This window comes from Pristis pectinata, chromosome 4, assembly GCF_009764475.1.
Source record: "Pristis pectinata isolate sPriPec2 chromosome 4, sPriPec2.1.pri, whole genome shotgun sequence".
Classification (NCBI taxonomy): domain Eukaryota; kingdom Metazoa; phylum Chordata; class Chondrichthyes; order Rhinopristiformes; family Pristidae; genus Pristis; species Pristis pectinata.
The window spans coordinates 21,255,426-21,272,320 of NC_067408.1; the positions used below are offsets into that span (position 1 = coordinate 21,255,426).

At 40.5% G+C, this 16,895-nt stretch overlaps 1 long non-coding RNA gene across 1 annotated transcript in view; it reads left to right on the forward strand.

Annotated features, from left to right (window-relative positions):
• LOC127569727 (uncharacterized) overlaps nucleotides 1-15,995 on the forward strand; it is a 199,829-nt gene extending 183,834 nt beyond the window's left edge. Inside the window, exon 3 of the long non-coding RNA XR_007956235.1 lies at nucleotides 15,954-15,995. This is a non-coding gene — a long non-coding RNA (uncharacterized LOC127569727). The remainder of the gene's footprint in view (nucleotides 1-15,953) is intronic.
• The last annotated feature ends 900 nt before the right edge of the window (nucleotides 15,996-16,895 follow it).

Below are 16,895 nucleotides of genomic sequence, written 5' to 3' on the forward strand. Positions count from 1 at the left end.
ACATTGCTTGGGCTTTGACAGAGATCTTTTTTATCCCCTTTAGCCAGAGGCGAGGGGACTGAAGAATAGCCAATGTTGTTCCTTTGTTTAAGAAGGGCAATAGAGATAATCCAACAAGTTATAGGCTGGAGAGTCTTACATCAATGCCAAGGAAATTATTGGAGAAGATTTGTAGGGATAGGATTTACTTGCATTTGGAAAAGCATGGGTTTATTAGGAGCAGTCAGCATGGACGTGCAGGGGAGGTCATGTCTTAGAAACTTGATTGAGTTTTTTGAGGAGGTGACAAAGATGATTAATGAAGGTAGGGCAGTGGATGTTGTCTACATGGACTTTAGGAAAGCTTTCAACTGTTTTTAAATTTATTTAAATTATTGAAATTTGATTTAACTGTCAAATGGTTAGTAAGATGATCCATGGACAGGAACCCAGGTTCCATCATCCGCAACCTAATTACCACTTGTAGACCACATTGTCCTATGAGATGACAATGGCAGCCAGGCCTCAAGTTCATTTGGATCCTCAGGACTGCAATGCATTAGTTCCTTTATAGGATCTCCTGGCTGGGCATTATCACGAAGTGCAGGTGGAGTCAAGCATGATCTGGCCAAATGAACTAAAAGCCTCCTCGAGCTCCACAATGGCAAACTCAGTGGAGGACTGCAGATTTGTCATTATTCTGGGTCATGTGTCTCAGGTTTTGGAGTAGAGAGAGAAGCCCAGAGAAGATAGGATGAAGTGTGAAATCATGATTGGGGCAGGTATTGGGGGTGGGGAATGGTTAGAACATGGAATACAGAACATAGAACAGTACAGCACAGGAAAAAGCCCTTCAGCCCTTGATGTCTGTGACGACCATGATGTTAAATTAAACAAATCCCATCTGCCTGCATATATCCCTCCTTTCCCAAAATGTTTATGTACCTGTTCAAATTCCTCTTAAGTGTTGCTATTGTATCTGCTTCCACCACCTCCCCTGGCAATGTGTTTCAGGAACCTACCACTCTCTGTGTAAAAAAAAAAACTTTCCTTGTACATTGTTTTTTAAACTCTCCCCCTCTCACCTTAAAGCTATGCCATCTAGTATTTGACATTTCGACCCTGGGGAAAATGATTCTAATTATCTTCCCTCTCTATGCCTCTCACAATGTTGTGCACTTCTATCAGGTTGCCCCTCTGCCTCCGAAAAAAGAATCCAAGTTTGTCCAAACTCTCCTTAGAGCTAATACTCTCTAATTCAGGCAACACCCTGGTGAATCTCTTCTGCACCCTCTTCAAAGCCTCCACATCCTTTCTGCAGTGTGGTGACAAGAAAGGATGTCACCACATCCTTTCTTAGATGGAAAAGGTAAATTAATTGGAATAGGAATTGGAATAGGAATTGGAATTGAAATTGGGGTGACCTGATAGAGGTATATAAGATGATGAGAGGCATTGATCGGGTAGATGGTCAGAGGCTTTTCCCCAGGGCTGAAATGGTGGCCACAAGAGGACATAGGTTTAAGGTGCTGGGGAGTAGGTATAAAGGAGATGTCAGTGGGTAAGTTTTTTTTACTCAGAGAGTGGTGAGTGCGTGAAATGGACTGCCGGCAACGGTGGTAGAAGCGGATATGATAGGGTCTTTTAAAAGACTTTTGGATAGGTACATGGAGCTGAGAAAAATAGAAGGCCATGGGTAAGCCTAGTAATTTCTAAGATGGGGACATGTTCGGCACAGCTTTCTGGGCTGAAGGGCCTGAATTATGCCGTAGGTTTTCTATGTTTCTAAAGTTGGAATGAGATACAAAGTGTACTTGGCCTTCAGCTCAGTACAGCTGTGCTCCTCTCCTGTGTAGAATCCAGCAGACAAGGGAGAGGTCATGTTTGCCAATGCATTCTGTACTTCTTGGTGCTATCTTCCTCCATTTCTTCCTCTTTTTCTTTGTCAGTTCCTCGAGATCAAGGATGATTTGCTTCCACTCTAGTTTTGGGGGTTCTGAAGTGGTTGATGAGGCCAATGTAGCAACCACAAACTTTTCCACAGATATGGCAGGAGGCACCTGATTAATTTGTGATCTGGTGCACTCCTTCTGGCACTTATGCAGGACTTCTGTATGGTCCCAATGCATGGACCTGAGGTTCTTGATGCCATACTGAATGCCTCTTCTCCACTTTGAGCCACCATGGAACAGAAGAGTCAGTGGGGATGTTACATTTCTTCAAGAAGGTTTTAAACACATTGTTAATTATTTTCCTCTGTCCACCTTGTAATCTCTTCCATTGACAGAGATCTGAATGGAGCATCTGTTTTGAGAATCTGGTGTCAGTCATATGAGTGATGTGGTCTGTCCAACATAGCTGACTGACTCAGGGCATCAATGCGGGGGATGGTAGCCTGGGGGAGAACACCGACCTTGTTTCCTTGATACTTCCAGTGAATTTGGAGGATTTTGCAGAGTCAGTTTGGTAGTATGTTTCCAGTCCTTTGAGTACCTGGCATAGATACTGGAATCATATAGGAGAGCAGGAATCACTGCTGCCTGGTAGATCATTAGTCCTGCAAGTAAACTTTTCAGATATCCAGTTGCTATAAGAAAATCTATCTCCATTTATTTCTCCTGACAGTGTTCCAACCCCAACCACTCACTATGTCTGAAGATCTTTTCTTATATCACTTATGGTTCTTTTGTTAACCAACTTCATTCTATGTCACTTCGTCCGTGACCTTCCTGCCAATGAAAATAGTTTTTCCCTATGTATTCTCTCCTTACTTATCATGCTTTAAACACATTTATCAGTGGCATTTTCAATCTTCATTTTCCAAGGACAACAACCCTAGCTTCTCCAGACTATCCATAGAACTAAAGACCCTCATCTCTGGAATGATTTCAGTAAGTTTCTACTGCCTACTCTCCAAGCCTTAGTACTTTTTGTAAAATGTGGTGCCCAGAATTGGACACCAGACCCTAGCTGTTGCTGAGCCAGTGTTTTATAAAACTTATCCAGACTTTCCTGCCCTTCTACTTTATGCCTCTTTTTATAAAGTCCAGGATCCAGTATGTTTTTATCACTACTTTCTTAACATGCCCTCTCACTTCCAATGATCTTTGCAAAATTATGAGGGACATAGATAGAGTAGATAGTGGGAAACATTTCCCCATAGTAGAAGGATGTAAAACTAGAGGGCATAGGTTAGGGTTAGGGGTAAGAGGCTTAAAGGGGATCTGAGGAAGAAATTTTTCATACAGAGGGTCTTGGAATCTGGAATGCACTACCTGAGTGGATGATGGAGGCAGGTATTCACACAACATTGAAAAAGTATCTGGACAATGCAAAGAAGGCTATGGCTGTTAAATGGGATTAGTATGGACATGCTGGGGCGAAGGGCCTGTTTCTGTGCTCTACAACTCTATTTGTCCCAGATTTCTCTGTTTTTGTACCCCATTTGGAAATGTGCCCTCTGCTTTATCTGATTTCTTATTCTTTCTCCCAAAATGTAACACTTCATATTTCTCAGTTTTAAGTTTCATTTCCTTCCTATCTGCCCATCCCACCAGCTTTTCTGTATTTCCTCGAAGTTTATTGCTATCCTTCTCACAACTCAATGTGTGTCTCCTGTATACCCGTTCAAATTATTAACATATATTGAGAGCAAAAGTCATCATAATGGAGAATTCAACTGTATACTTCTCTTGAGTCCAATTTTCTATCCATGCTGTGACAAACATTAACTATTTTCAACTGCCCTTAGGATATTCATAGATGCCACATCATCTGCATTTCTCCCATCAACCTTCTCCATCTAGCAAGCTGCTTTGAAGCAATTTGCCTTCAACAATTCCATGCTGGCTTTCACTGATCAATCCATACATCCAAGTGACTGCTTGTGGTGTCTCTAATTATTGTTTATTGTTTTGAGAATTTCCTCCACCACCAACATAAAACTGACTGCTCTGTAGTTAATAGGTTCATCTATTTTACAATTAGTTTCACTCCATCTACTGAATCTCTCCCCTTCCTGACTTTAAATACCTCTGTCAGGTCCCCCACGACATCCCAAGTTCCAGGGAAAAAACTCTATCTTCACCTATCTGTTCACACAGATAATTAAACTATTGGATTATCATAAAACAATGTTCTTCAGGAAGTTAAGTCAGACATTCGTTCCGGTCTAGCCTACAGGTGACATCAGACTCACTATTGAAGCTGATCATTAATTACCTCTGAAATATCCCAAAAAGCTACTTAGTTTAGGGGGACAATGAGAACGGGACAATGAATTCTTACCCTGTCAGCAATATCCCCCTTCTGTGAATGAATAAAAGTGTTTCCCTGTATTTTAAAAATGATTGCCTGTTTTTCATACATTTTGCACTTTTTAAAATTTATCCAAATATTTACACGCATAACAATGTGGTACGAGATGTGATGGACAGGTCTCAAAGCTATCAGATTATTATTTTGTACCCCATTTGAACAGAGTATTTTTCTCAAATTATAATCTATAAATATATCTTCATGAAAAGATTTTCAAAATGGAAATGTGCTAAATTACTCTTGCAAGATGTCTCATCCAGCATTAGTAGATTGTTTAGATGACAGCACCATTCACTACACATCACTTTGTAGAGAGAGAGAGCTCAAAGACTGCTGTGTTTGCTGCTAATTCATTTCAATGTCTTATTTAAGAATAGAATGGCGTTGGTGTACTTAGCTCCTTCAGAATACAGAACTGTCAAAGAAAGAACATTTCTTTAATAGCCTTTTATTGCAAATAAAAAGGAATGCATTGTTTGAATGTTCAGATGAAAAAAGTTTAAATGAAGGCAAACCTTTACACACAGGATTGTGAATAAAGATGAAATATTTTTATGTCCTATTGCTACTATTTGCCTAAAAATGAAGTCAGAACTGCAACAGGATAAGGTATATTAGAATATAGAGTGGTTAGAACCCCAGAACTGTTGTGTTTCTCGTTTTACTGATGCTATTATGGGAATGTGTTGAGGGTCAAATTTTCAAAAGAAGCAAGAGATGATTTCACATACATCTGACACGTGACTTGTGAATAGCATAGGTAAGAAAGCCTGGGATCAATTTGACTGCTTCCACTCTGACACCAGGATTTGTGTAGCACTGAAAAAATAGCAACGGTAAATAGACCTGGAATGAAAATAACGTAGTCAAATAAACTCAAAAACTAGCAAGGAAATGGAAGGCAGTGGACAGTAGCGTAGCTTGAAAGTGCCACACCATTTCTAACCAAAAATGAATCACTCAGAATCGTGTGAAATGCAAAGTTTATGTGTCTCTTAATTCTTCCTCCATCACATCACTTGCATCAGACTTCTATGTTGTGGCCCCTGCATATGCCCTTCCCATTATCAGTAGGACAGACCCTCCAGAGGTGACAGGATAGGAAAGTGGAAGCAGTCCTGTGAGTCCTCAACATTAACTGCAGGTCCCATAAATTCTCATGGCATTAGGTCAATTATGGTCAAACAAACCTTCTGCTGAATACCATATATCATTCTTCTTCATTGAAGAATCAATACTTCTCCACATTGAACATCACTTGGAAGAAATACTGAAAGTTACAAGCCCACAGGATCTACTCTGGGTGGGGTCTTCACTGTCCATCATCAAGAGTGATACTCACACAGACGGTGTTGGTCAAGTCGTGCAGTATATAACTGCCAGAATGTTTCTGGAGCTGGTGATGAGAGAACCATCACAAGGGGTAAATCTAAAGGGTTTTCAATTGCTCTGTTCCTGACCTGCCCAAAGCCGCTTTGTACCCTCCAACTGAGGTGTCTCCCTTTTGTCTTCAGAGCCTCCTGCTTGAAAAGTGGGAGGGCTTTAAAGGTGGGAATGCCCTTTCTGTGGCTTGCCTGTGATGAGTATTGTTCACACAGAGAGCCTACAATAAAATAGACACAATGAATGTAAGGTTAATGAATGAGCAGATTGGACAAATACATTGCTTTACAAGAATCAGAGGGGGTCTTATTGAGACATTAAAAATATCCAAGCATGTTTGATGATGTTGTGAGGACTTTTCCTTTTGTAAAGGAATCTGCCACTCGGTGAGGGAGGGAAGGAATAACGTTGCAGGATAAGGGGTTACCCAATTAAAACTGAGATAAGAGGAAATTTCTTCTCTTATGAGGCATACATCTTTGGAATTCTCTATCCCAGAGAACTGTGGAGGTTGAATACTCTGGAGTATAATCAAAGCTGAGATAGGTAAAATTTTGGATAGGAAAGTGAATGAGGAACGGACAGTAAAATAGAGCTGATGCCAAAATCAGATCAGCCAGAATTTACTGAATAGCAGATGGGGTTTGAAAAGTGTGCAAAGGGCTGAAGTGTGTAATTTGGGTGTCAAAGTGGAGATAGCATTTTAACATATTACATTGTTATTCCTACAAGGATAGCTCTATAGTAACCACACAAGTTGCCAAACGTACCCACACAGTTCTCACCCTCACCCCAGGCCAAATTAAGCAGAGATCACAATGAAGTATTCATTTTAAAAAGTTTTGATTGGAAAAGAAAAGGCAAAGACAACTGCAATTTTCTACTTCACTTGCCCTGTTCAGGATGTGAGATTGTTGGTCTTGAGAGTGAAACAATTGCTATAGTGCAATTGCTGCAAAATATTTCTCGGTGGCTAGGTTGCAATAAAACACACAAATCTCCTACTATACAGTAAAATTCCAAAAATCCTTATTCAGAAATCTCTATGTTTAGCACCTGGGTCACAAGGGCTCTGTCTTCCATGCATCCTTAACTCAGTGGATCCCCATTCCCATGCTCCATTTAAACTCTCCAGGACCCCAATCTCACATTCCTTTTCAGCTCACCACAGCCTTGTTGCCCTTGCTCCCTATAAACACATCTGATTCACTGGAAAAATTATTATACTACCCTGTAATGTGAATTAAAAGTGTGTTGTGAATTCAACAGTCTGGAAAATCTGCCTCAGAGTCCTGAGGGTGCCAGATTATTGCAGTTTTAACTCTGCTCAGAAAAAACAAAGTCACGTCTGAGATGAGCAGACATAACATAGAGATCATACATGTAAAGGAAAAGAATTGCATGGGCTATGGGGAAAGAGTATGGAAAAAATCAGAAATCTCCCTCTGGGCTTCCCTATTGAATGCAAAGCTATGTTTCTGTTGCATGGACTAGTTTGAATTGACTGGATATTAGCATTTGTGAATGTGGGGGCGCTGGGAGTTGAAACTTCTATTTGGCACATAGTTCATTTATTGGATGTAGCTGTCAACAGCAAGGCTAATGTTCATCACTCATCCCAAATTACTGTTGATCTGCTTTCTAAAACTTTTGCAGCTCTTGTGAGAAAAGTACTCCCAAGTTGGTGTTGAGGCAGGAAGTTCCAGGATTTTGACCCTGTTCTTCAAACCCTGGCTTGTTTTGAGGCAGCTGATGTTGACTGCATTCTGGAGAAACAAACTTTCATGTGACCTGATTGATGGCTCCTAAAAGGGCTGCAGCATGTTGAAACCAACAAGGTACCACTGCAAAGTATGCTGACCTGAATGTGGAGTTTGGAGGAAAAGGTGTGCTTCTTTACCACCCTCTCATGCTTCCCTTCTTGTCTCTGTCTGCACTTCCCACAGGACTCAGCTGTTCCTTTCTCTACGTTAGCTTCCCCACTCCCATTCTGGGTCCCATCCAGCTGTCTCACTAGTTTAAACCCTCCAAGTAGCACTAGCAAACCTTCCTGCAAAAACCTTGGTCTTGCTGCAGTTCAGGTCCTGCCCCAGAAGAGGTTCCAATGACCTATAAACCTGAAGCCCTCCCCCCGCACCAGCTCTTTAGCCACACATTCATCTGTTCTATCTTCCTTTCTCGACACTCACCATCACATAGTACAGGGAGTAATCCTGAGTTTATAATCCCAGAAGTCCTGCTTTTCAACTTTCTACCTAACTTGCTACACTCCTTTTACAGGACCCCATCTCTCTTCTTACCTATGTTGTTAGTACCAATATGGACTATGACCTCTGGCTGCTCAGCACTTTGACCTCAAAACAGCTTTCCTCAAAAAGGCCACTCCAAAATGATTGTTCCAGTTAGAGTTTGCCTCTGTTCTATTTACAGTTGCTCAATGCTAGCTCTACCATTAGGGAAAAAGCACTTTACCTTACCATTTACCTCCTTTTTAAGCTTCCTCCTTGAACCCAATGCCAGGCCTGTTAGTGGGGAAAAAGTCAGTGTGTGATCAGTTGTGATCACTGTGGTAATGCAGGCAACATAGCCCTCAACCCATCCATGTTGTTCATCCCTTTGAGGCTTTCCTGTTTAGCATTCACAATTCCCTTTGTCCACACCTTTTGCCCATACCTTCAGCCTCCATGTCTTATTTTCTCTCCAAATAGCTTTTCAGATCCATCTGCCCTCTCGCCTTTAATGCTCACCACATAACTCACATTTATGATCATGCACCAACTATCCTTAATCTTTCTTTCTTAAACTTGGTGATTGCATTGTGAACTATCAGGGGACACTTTCAGCATTATAAGATCTATATTAAATTGAGTTTGTTTTATTTTATTGTTCTAAATCAATACACGTTAATTAGTTTCAGTCCCTGGGTAACAATGCTGATGACTCATTTTGATTATGTCTCCTACTGTAGAACTCCACAGTTTCAGTGTAGAGGTTATTCTAGAAAATAAATTTTGTGTAAAATTACTCTCCTGATCATTTTTATCTCATTTTCATGCACTCATTTAGTGTGGCAACTGCAGGTGTTAGTTACCCAACTCTGCTATTATGTCTAAAGATAATTGCCTAGAAATTCCAGTGCACCTAAATGGGAGATGGCTCTTTGACCTGGTTTGAGAAGTCAGACAGATAGTGTGCTGGAGGCCTGAGAGCCAGATCAGCACCTCTGTTGATTGGGGTAGGAGAGGGGATGGAAGAAGTGAGTGATGACTTTGAACGTGGTTTGTGAAGGGGAGTAGGGATGGTGGTGATTGTGTGGGAATAATGGAGGGTAAAGAATGATTGGTGCCCTTTACTAAATCTGAATAGGGAGCAGGGAGGGCAGGGGTGTAGTGTAGCGAAGGGAAAGGAATAATTGGTGCCATGACTGTGGCTAGGTGAGGAGGTTGGAGGTAGTGAGGGGAAAGAAACAATCAGTATTGTGGCCAGGCAGGTGTATGGGCTGTGCTGAGGGTGAGGGAATGATCAGAGCTGTGGGTCAGGGAAGGCCACTGAAGATTACAACTGAGATTGGGTAGATTCCAGAGGGTGTTGGAGGTTGAGGCCACCATCATGGCAGCCAAGCAACTGCAGAATTTGGTGGTTGAAATAATTGGAGGATCTTGGGTGCATTTGGGAGAACTGGGGAGCTCAGGTGGATCAGAGTGTTGGGATCCCTTGTAGAAGCCAAGAGCGACATCATAGTGGAAGGACTGGGCTCATCAGCTAGTGCCCTTGAATCAATGGAAGGTAAACAAGGGAATTCCTGTACAGCTGTCCCAGTGGAATGCTGTGAAGATCTGGTTGTCCAAGGAGTTATCATTAATCACTGCTCTCTGAAAAATTTATCCTATGTCCTCTTGTAATGTTCCAAATGAAGTGCTGCATAAATGAATGATGTCATCCCATGCACACCTGATATGGAAATCATGTCAGGGCAGCAAGGGTGACTCACACTCAAAAGGTCCTGTTTAATTTGTGAGTGACATGAATTAACCTGGGAATGGTTGCTATTCTGTTACTTTCTGGAAAAATAATGCACTTTCAATTGATTAACACATATAAAAATTGTGATATATGTGATTAAATTTTCAGGCATTTTTTAAAATTTTCTACTCCCATGTAATATTGTACTTGAATCAATTTGCAAATTCTGTGAATTATTTTTGTTTTAAAGAACTGTGCTCTAATTGACGATTGCAGCCATGGACATCATCAAGCCTTATTCAGCTATAAACTAATAGCTGTTTGTCAGTAATATAGTGTTTAGAAATAATATTTTTATTGAGATTTATTGCTTATTAATTATTTACCATGATTTATACAAGCAGATTCTATTTTGTAATGTAGAGCTATTGAGAAGAACAAGCATGTTTATCAGTCTTAGTCCACTTACAAAAATAGCAGATTATGAATCAAAGCTATTTTGCAGGCTTATAGTCAATATGACTAAATGCTGCCTGTTGCTGTGCACATGCCTGCATTAAACTGCAATGAAAAATGAAAGTTGTTGTAGAAAATGATACAGCTTTTAATAAATGGTCAACAAAGTGAATCTCAGTTTGCATTCTCACTGACTTCATGTTTTTGCTGTTTCAATATTTCCAACAGATTGGTGCAATATGCTTAAAAAAAGGCAACATATTCTCCATTAAAGTTGGCCTGTACACTGCCTGAGGTTCTTTTTTTCTTTTATCAAAGTGCATTAGTTAAAAATATAAGCTAGGAACATGGTGAATTGCACAGTTTTGATGCAAACATGAAACAAGATTTACATACCAATGACCTCAGTAGCTGCTTGTTCCACAGTTTTCTGCATCAGCACATTCGCATTACCTTTAGAACAGGTTTGGCAAATATCCTCCAGATAAAGAAGAAGAATGACTTGTTAAGACTCTGACCTTTTGGAGAAAAGCTTTCAAAGAACAAATTCTAGCTGAAGATTAGAGAAGCAGGTGAGGGAACAGCAGGGAAAGAGGAAAATGGTTGGGTCAGTACAGTGATAGGTGGGCTCACTTGACTGGATGTCTTGTGACTGCTTTTTCACTATTTTACAAGACTGGCTGAAAGCTTTGAAATTGCCAGAGACAATTTCAAGAAAACAGCAGGGAAGGTAGAGAAAAGGATGGCTCAATTTTGCTGGGACTGATTTTCAATGATAAAACAGAACACAGCAACTCAAAGAATTGGATGCTCATAGAAGGAAAGCTGCTACAAGATTTCCCTTGCCCTAACCTTAAATCCTGCTGCATCAAAATCTAGTTTGCTAGTTTGCTGACCTAAACCATTAACTTTAGTTTGTAATTCTATAGATGATGCCTGACTTGCTAAGTGCATGTTTCAATTTTTGTTTCATTTCAGATTTTCTGCATTCACAGTATTTTGCTTTGGCCTTTGTGAGTGTATCTGTAACAAATCATCTCAACCTCACAGAAGTGCAAGGAAGTTCGATGACCTGATCAGGATAAACAAGATACCACACTGGCCAGTCTTGTTTTATTTCTCTGGACACACAGAGCACTAGCATTTTCTTCATTCATGGTGACTAAGAATGGTTTTAATCCAGGGTCTTCCAGCAGGTCCTTCCAAATTGGACTTTAATATATTTAAATCAAATGTATACTGCATTCAATATTGCTACTAATGAACAAAGTTATTGAGTTTTAGCAGCAAATGAACCACTCAAGGAATTCAGTATGTCGGGCAGCACCTGTGGAGGGAAATGGACAGTCAAAGTTTCAGGTCCGAAGAGTAGAGGGAGAAAGCCAGTGTAAAGGGACGAAGGGAAGGGGCCAGGCAAGATCTGGCAAGCAATACATGGATCCAGCTGAGGAGATGGAGGAGGGAAGGATGAAAATAGGCTGGGAGGTGATAGGTGGAGGCAACAACGGACTGCAGATGATGTAGTCTGATAGGAAAGGAAGGTGGAGCATGGAACCAAATAAGGGAGGTGGGGTGGACAGATGGGAAACAGTTGGGGGGGGAGGGGACCCAGTGGGTGGAGTGTATGGGTGATGAGCCGATGGACTAGAAGGGAAAGAAACTGGGTGATAGGGGGCTGGGAAGGGTTTGGGAGTGTAGGAGGAACTGGGTAGATCAGGAGGAGAGAAAAGGAAGCAAAGGGGCAGCAGGTTACCTGAAACTGGACTAGAACATAAAAGCACAGATGTACTGCTGAGGCTTTGTAAGGCATTGATCAGATCATATTTGGAATATTGTGAGCAGTTTGGGCCACATATCTAAGGAAAGATGTGCTGGCCCTGGAGAGGGTCCGGAGGAGGTTTACAAGAATGATCCCAAGAATGAAAGGCTTAACATATGAAGAGCGTTTGATGGCTCTGGGCCTGTTCTTGATGGGGTTCAGAAGGATGGGGGGCGGATCTCATTGAAACCTACCAGATATTGAAAGGACTGGATAGAGTGGACGTGGAAAGGAGGTTTCCATTAGTAGGGGAGTCTGGGATCTGAGGGCACAGCCTCAGAATAAATGGCCATCCCTTTAAAACTGAGAAGAGGAGGAATTTCTTCAGCCAGAGGGTGGTGTATCTGTGGAATTCATTGCCACAGAGGGCTGTGGAGGCCAAGTCATTGAGTGTATTTAAGGCAGAGATTGATAGGTTCTTGATTGGTAAGGGGGTTAAGGGTTACAAGAAGAAAGCGGGAGAATGGGGTTGTTAAAAAAAACGGCCATGATTGAATGATGGAGCAGACTCGATGGGCTGAATGGCCTAACTCTGCTCCAGTATCTTATGGTCTTATGGAAACTGGAGAATTCAATGTTCATTCCACTGGGCTGTACACTGCCCAGGTGGAATATGAGGTGCTGTTCCTCTAATTTGTGTTTGGCCTCACCCTGGCATTGGAGGAGGCTGAGGATAGACATGTCAGTGTGGGAACGGGGAGGGGAATAAAATGGCTGGCAACCAGGAGATACAAATGGCCATGGTGGACGTAGCGCAGGTACTCGGCAGACTAATACAGCTATGCTGAGCACCTGCACTCAGTACATTGTTTTTGTTGTACGGTGTGAAATATTCATTTTCTTTTCAACTAGAAAAGATCCTATCGTTAAATAGCATCTTTAGCATCTTTTAAGGATAGAATGTAACCTCAATGCTATTTTAAAAATACTCTCCAATTATCTATTAGGTAATTTCTCAAGTTTATCAAGTTTTTAAAAGCATAAGCAAAAGTCATACAAATATTAACTTCAAATAGATGTGAACCAGTAAAAGCCAAATGCAATTAATGAAACAATGTGGTAACTTATTGGTGAGATCTGACAAAGATAAAAATGTGAAACAGTACTTATGAAGGTTAATACAAGAAAGTGCTGTTGTTTTGGTGCTGATTCACAGATGACAATTATTGTGACACAGATAATGGTTCAGGGCAATAAATTCTTTCTCACTTTAAAGAAGGTTAAATGATTGAGGAAATGTTGTTTTACTGGAAAATGGGGAATAAGGATATAAGGTGGTGTTGTCAAAGGTAGATTGATTACGTAGAAGAGGTGTGATAAGACCTGATGACACTTGAGGGTTGTCTTAATGTGAATCATTATGATACCCTGCTCTTTTGAGATCCAAATGTTGCACTTAGTAACTGATCTTTTAAACACATCTGAAAATCTTTGCTACTATAAGGGCTATTATCAGTCATTATGCACAGATACAGGGTAAGTTTTATCACCCAGCAGCCATCCATGAACATAATCATATTACCTAAAAGATTTTGAAGTATAAATGCATTTTTAGAACTTTCTCTTCCTTAAAATGCTTTGCACGATGCCACATGCTACCTGCAGAGTCAAAACATGGAGACGGTTCATGATGAGAAAGTTGAGGAGGTCTTGCAAAACAACTTTGGTCCCATTGGTTACATGCTGGATCTTGGGAAGTCTAAAACACCTGCAGAACAGGATATTCCTATCTCAGCGGAGCCAAAAGGCAATTATTCCCTTCCCTGCTGTAAAATGCATCTGTCACCCAATGCACCATATTCTGACTGATAGATTAAGCTCTTCATGATAGCTTTCTAGATGTTGTTGCTGTTAGGAACTTCAGTAGAACAATAGGACATTGACACTTGAGCTGTTACTGAAACCTGGATCTGTTACCAGCTCAATGTAGATTGCTATATATTTGTGATTTTTTTTCTTTTGATTTGTCTTGCATTTTTATTGATAAGGTCAGGGTGCTCAAGTGCAGATGCGATGGGGTACAAGTCAGCACAGCAGGAGTATAAAGAACTGCATCAGCCCAATTCACGGTGGGAGACAGTTGAACATTCCTGGATTGTGTTTAGACATATTTTGAAGGTGATCTGGAATCTTCCTTAAATAAAATGCAGCACCAAAAAATCTGCAAACAGTCTGAATGAAAAGTGCAGTGGCAAAACCATATCATTGTTTATTCAAGTAATCTGACTAAAGCATATAGCCAAATATTTCTGACTAAAGTGCTTTGCTGTTGTAAGATCATACTATTGCACAAATGTAATGTATACCAGCAGCATTACCTCACTTTAGCACTTAGTGAAATAAATTGAGAATCATTCATGTCTAAGTCAAATGCTATTCTGTCATTTTCCATCCATTTTCAACAGCTCCTATTTGAATGAATGCAACCTCACCACAGCTCACAGCCTGTAAGCACAGCTGATAATTCACATCTTTAAGTTGTATATCTTTGTCATGTTCTCCAGTATGTATCTTGTTACATTTCTCTCTTCTCATATCCATTGTAGAGGACTAGTGCTTTCAAGAGAAAATAAGTTATCTCAGGAATGCAAATAGTCATCACTAATTTGCTATCTCAAATAGATTACTCTTATAAATGCTTATATGTCAACTATCAGTATTTTAAACTGACAGTTAGTATTTGAGCTCATGATAACTTTTTTACTAGGATTGGAATATATAACTCCCAAACAATCAAATTCAGGGAATAACTGAAGCCCAACAACATACTGAAATTAAATGGTGTGTATATAAAAGGGCTAATATTATAATAGACTAATATTAGATGTTGAAGGACAGAAATAAGGCCCCTGTATAATTTAAATTCCCATCTTACCTGAACAAAGGTAAATCACATTTTCTTTTATCACATTGCTCTTGCACATGATCTTGAAGCAGCAAAAATGGTAATGTTTCTGTGTGCCAGTAATGGGTCTGTTTATCTTTCCCAGAAGGAGTTGCATGTAATAAATAAGCTACTGAGTTAAGAACATAAAATCTTCATTTTCCTAAGATGAATTTTTGCTATATTGCGTATTGTCTCAGGCAAGTATCTATATTCTTCAAGAATCTTTAATAATAAGAGGCTATTCCATGCAGGAAATGATTTGCTGGCTTTTTTTGAGGAACTACTCTTGTAAAGCCACCAAGGTTTCAAAGTAAGGAGCTTGTTGCAATAGTAATGATAATGTATTTATATTGCCTAGAAAAAGTCCTAAATTATATGGACATTACTGGCAAGGTAAGTTTATATTATCCATCTCTAATTTCCCCTGAAATTGACAGCCTCCAACACACTTGAACCCACAGTCAACGTTGTGGACATAAGATCAGTCTTCCAAGAGTGAACCAGCGGAAAGCATCTGCCCTGGCCGTGTCCATAGATCCAGCACAGATCAGCTGGTGGAGGTACTTGCAGATATTTTTAACCTCTCCCTGCTTCAATCTGAGGTTCCCACCTGTTTTAAGAAGACCACTATCATGCCGGTCCCTAAGAAAAACAAGGTAACATGCCACCACCCTGTGGCTCTGACATCCACCATCATGAAGTGCTTTGAGATGCTGCTCACAACACACATTATCTCCAGCCTCCCAGACAACCTCAACTCATTGTAAGTTCACCCACCCCGGACATTCTCTCTTCTCCCCTCTCCCATCGGGCAGAAGGTACAAAAGCCTGAAAGCATATACCACCAGGCTCAAGGACAGCTTCCATCCCACTGTTCTATGACTAATGAACAGTTCCTTGGTACAAAAGATGGAATTTTGTCCTCAAAATCTACCTCGTTATGACTTTGCACCTTATTGTCTGCCTGCACTACACTTTCTTTGTAACTGTAGCACTTTATTCTGCACTCTGTTGTTTTACCTTGTACTACCTCAATGCACTGTGTAATGAATTGACCAGTATGAATGGTATGCAAGACAAGTGTTTCACTGTACCTCAGTACATGCAACAATAATAACTCAATTTACCAATTTACCATTTTAATTTCAGAGTGCATTCGGTGGGCCTGGAGTCACCCATAGCCCAGACAAGGTAAGGATGGCAGAATTCCTTCCCTGATTGACATTGGTGATTTAGGTAGGTTTTTTTGACAATCTGTAGTTTGCTGGTCATCATTACTGATGCTACCTTTGTATTTCAGAATTATATTCTGGAGCTGAATCTAAATTCCCCAGCTGCCATGACTCATAACTCTCTGAATACGAATCCAATGACATAAGATAATAAGATAAGGTCTTTATTAGTCACACGTAATTCCAAACACACAGTGAAATGCGTTTTTTGCGTAGTGTTCTGGGGGGCAGCCCGCAAATGCCGCCACGCTTCCGGCGCCAACATAGCATGCCCACAACTTCTTAACCTGTACATCTTTGGAATGTGGGAGAAGACCGGAACACCCGGAGGAAACCCACGCAGACACGGGGAGAACGTACAAACTCCTTCCAGACAGCGGCGGGAATTGAACCCGGGTCGCTGGCGCTGTAAAGCGTTACGCTAACCGCTACACTACCATGCCTGAAACACTGTGCTTCCACCTTCTCAAAATTATATCAGAGAGCTATAAGCAAAATGCACTAGGCTGGAAATTTGTCCACGTTTGTTGAAAACTAGCATAACTAGAACAATCTTGGGCAAATTTTGCAATGTCTTAGTGCCTATTAGAAAAATAATTTCCTCATTTCTTGGTGGAATTTTTGTGTATGCTGACACTTTTGTTTTGGAATTCCTTTCCCAAATGATGTCAATGGCAGAACAATAAATAAAATTGGATTTTCAACTTCACCAGTCTGAAAATTGACAGTTTTTATTTACTTATAGAATAACAAGATTTTACTAACCCAGTCTCCCCTGTAACTGCTAAGTTAATGCTTAGACATCAATCTTTGTTCCTACAGCTCACAGAAATTTTCTTTAAACCTCCTACAACTTCAG